This window comes from Heterodontus francisci, unplaced genomic scaffold, assembly GCF_036365525.1.
Source record: "Heterodontus francisci isolate sHetFra1 unplaced genomic scaffold, sHetFra1.hap1 HAP1_SCAFFOLD_83, whole genome shotgun sequence".
In the NCBI taxonomy this organism is placed as follows: Eukaryota; Metazoa; Chordata; class Chondrichthyes; order Heterodontiformes; family Heterodontidae; genus Heterodontus; species Heterodontus francisci.
Window position 1 is genome coordinate 4,720,079 of NW_027141917.1, and position 4,166 is coordinate 4,724,244.

A 4,166-nucleotide genomic window follows, 5' to 3' on the forward strand; every position below is an offset into this window, starting at 1 on the left:
TAACAAAGACACACACTTACACCGAGTAACACAGACACACACTGACACCCAGTAACACAGACACACATTACACCAAGTAACAAAGACAACCACTGATACCAATTCACAAAGACACACACTGACACCCAGTAACAAAGACATACACTGACACCAAGTCACAAAGACATGCACTGATCCACAGTAACACAGACACACACTTACACCAAATAACACAGACATACACTGACACCAAGTAGCAAAGACATACACTGATACCCAGTGACACAGGCACACACTTACACCAAGTAACAGTGACATACACTGACACCAAGTAACAAAGACATACACTTACACAAAATAACAAAGACATACACTTACACCAAGTAACACAGACACACACTGACACCAAGTAACAAATACATACACTGACTCCCAGTAACAAAGACATACACTGACACCCAGTAACACAGACATGCACTGACTCCAAGTAACAAAGACATACACTTACACCAAGTAACAAAGACATACACTTACACCAAGTTACAAAGACACACACTTACATCAAGTAACACAGACATACACTGACACCAAGTAACATAGACACACACTTACACCAAGTAACAAAGACATACACTGACACCAAGTAACAAAGACATACACTGATACCCAGTAACACATACACACACTTACACCAAGTAACAAAGACACACACTGATACCCAGTAGCACAGACACACACTGACACCCAGTAACAAAGACATACACTGACACCAAGTCACAAAGACATACACTGATACCCAGGAACACAGACACACACTGACAACAAGTAACAAAGTCATACACTGATGCCAAGTCACAAAGACACACACTGAAACCCAGTAACAAAGACATACACTGACACCAACTCACAAAGACATGCACTGATCCACAGTAACACAGACACACACTTACACCAAGTAACAAAGACAGACACTGATTCCCAGTAACACAGACACACACTTACACCAAATAACACAGACAGACACTGACACCAAGTAACAAAGCCAAACACTGATACCCAGTAACACAGGCACACACTTACACCAAGTAACACATACACTGAAACCAAGTAACAAAGACATACACTGACACCAAGTAACAAAGACATACACTTACACAAAGTAACAAAGACACACACTTACACCGAGTAACACAGACACACACTGACACCCAGTAACACAGACACACACTTACACCAAATAACACAGACATACACTGACACCAAGTAACAAAGACATACACTGATACCCAGTAACACAGGCACACACTTACACCAATTAACAGTGACATACACTGACACCAAGTAACAAAGACATACACTTACACAAAGTAACAAAGACATACACTTACACCAAGTAACACAGACACACACTGACACCAACTAACACAGACACACACTGACACCCAGTAACAAAGACATACACTGACACCAAGTCACAAAGACATACACTGATACCCAGGAACACAGACACACACTTACACCAAGTAACAAAGACATACACTGATACCAATTCACAAAGACACACACTGACACCCAGTAACAAAGACATACACTGACACCAAGTAACATAGACACACACTTACACCAAGTAACAAAGACATACACTGACACCAAGTAACAAAGACATACACTGATACCCAGTAACACATACACACACTTACACCAAGTAACAAAGACACACACTGATACCCAGTAGCACAGACACACACTGTCACCCAGTAACAAAGACATACACTGACACCAAGTCACAAAGACATACACTGATACCCAGGAACACAGACACACACTGACAAAAAGTAACAAAGTCATACACTGATGCCAAGTCACAAAGACACACACTGAAACCCAGTAACAAAGACATACACTGACACCAAGTCACAAAGACATGCACTGATCCACAATAACACAGACACACACTTACACCAAGTAACAAAGACAGACACTGATTCCCAGTAACACAGACACACACTTACACCAAATAACACAGACATACACTGACACCAAGTAACAAAGCCAAACACTGATACCCAGTAACACAGGCACACACTTACACCAAGTAACACATACACTGAAACCAAGTAACAAAGACATACACTGACACCAAGTAACAAAGACATACACTTACACAAAGTAACAAAGACACACACTTACACCGAGTAACACAGACACACACTGACACCCAGTAACACAGACACACACTTACACCAAATAACACAGACATACACTGACACCAAGTAACAAAGACATACACTGATACCCAGTAACACAGGCACACACTTACACCAAGTAACAGTGACATACACTGACACCAAGTAACAAAGACATACACTTACACAAAGTAACAAAGACATACACTTACACCAAGTAACACAGACACACACTGACACCAAGTAACACAGACACACACTGACACCCAGTAACAAAGACATACACTGACACCAAGTCACAAAGGCATACACTGATACCCAGGAACACAGACACACACTTACACCAAGTAACAAAGACATACACTGACACCAAGTCACAAAGACATGCACTGATCCACAGTAACACAGACACACACTTGCACCAGATAACACAGACATACACTGACACCAAGTAGCAAAGGCATACACTGATACCCAGGAACACAGACACACACTTACACCAAGTAACAGTGACATATACTGACACCAAGTAACAAAGACATACACTTACACAAAATAACAAAGACATACACTTACACCAAGTAACACAGACACACACTGACACCAAGTAACAAATACATACACTGACTCCCAGTAACAAAGACATACACTGACACCCAGTAACACAGACATGCACTGACACCAAGTAACAAAGACATACAGTTGCACCAAGTAACAAAGACATACACTTACACCAAGTTACAAAGACACACACTTACATCAAGTAACACAGACATAAACTGACACCAAGTAACATAGATACACACTTACACAAGTAACAAAGACATACACTGACACCAAGTAACAAAGACATACACTGATACCCAGTAACACATACACACACTTACACCAAGTAACAAAGACACACACTGATACCCAGTAGCACAGACACACACTGACACCAAGTAACAAAGACATACACTGACACCAAGTCACAAAGACATACACTGATACCCAGGAACACAGACACACACTGACACCAAGTAACAAAGACATACACTGATACCAAGTCACAAAGACACACACTGAAACCCAGTAACAAAGACATACACTGACACCAAGTCACAAAGACATGCACTGATCCACAGTAACACAGACACACACTTACACCAAGTAACAAAGACAGACAATTATTCCCAGTAACACAGACACACACTTACACCAAATAACACAGACATAGACTGACACCAAGTAACAAAGCCAAACACTGATACCCAGTAACACAGGCACACACTTACTCCAAGTAACACCTACACTGAAACCAAGTAACAAAGACATACACTGACACCAAGTAACAAAGACATACACTTACACAAAGTAACAAAGACACACACTTACACCGAGTAACACAGACACACACTGACACCCAGTAACACAGACACACACTTACACCAAATAACACAGACATACACTGACACCAAGTAACAAAGACATACACTGATACCCAGTAACACAGGCACACACTTACACCAAGTAACAGTGACATACACTGACACCAAGTAACAAAGACATACACTTACACAAAGTAACAAAGACATACACTTACACCAAGTAACACAGACACACACTGACACCAAGTAACACAGACACACACTGACACCCAGTAACAAAGACATACACTGACACCAAGTCACAAAGACATACACTGATACCCAGGAACACAGACACACACTTCCACCAAGTAACAAAGACATACACTGACACCAAGTCACAAAGACATGCACTGATCCACAGTAACACAGACACACACTTACACCAAGTAACTAAGACAGACACTGATTCCCAGCAACACAGACACACACTTACACCAAATAACACAGACATACACTGACACCAAGTTACAAAGCCACACACTGATACCCAGTAAGACAGGCGCACACTTACACCAAGTAACACAGACACACACATACACCAATTAACAAAGACATATACTGATACCCAGTAGCACAGACACACACTGGG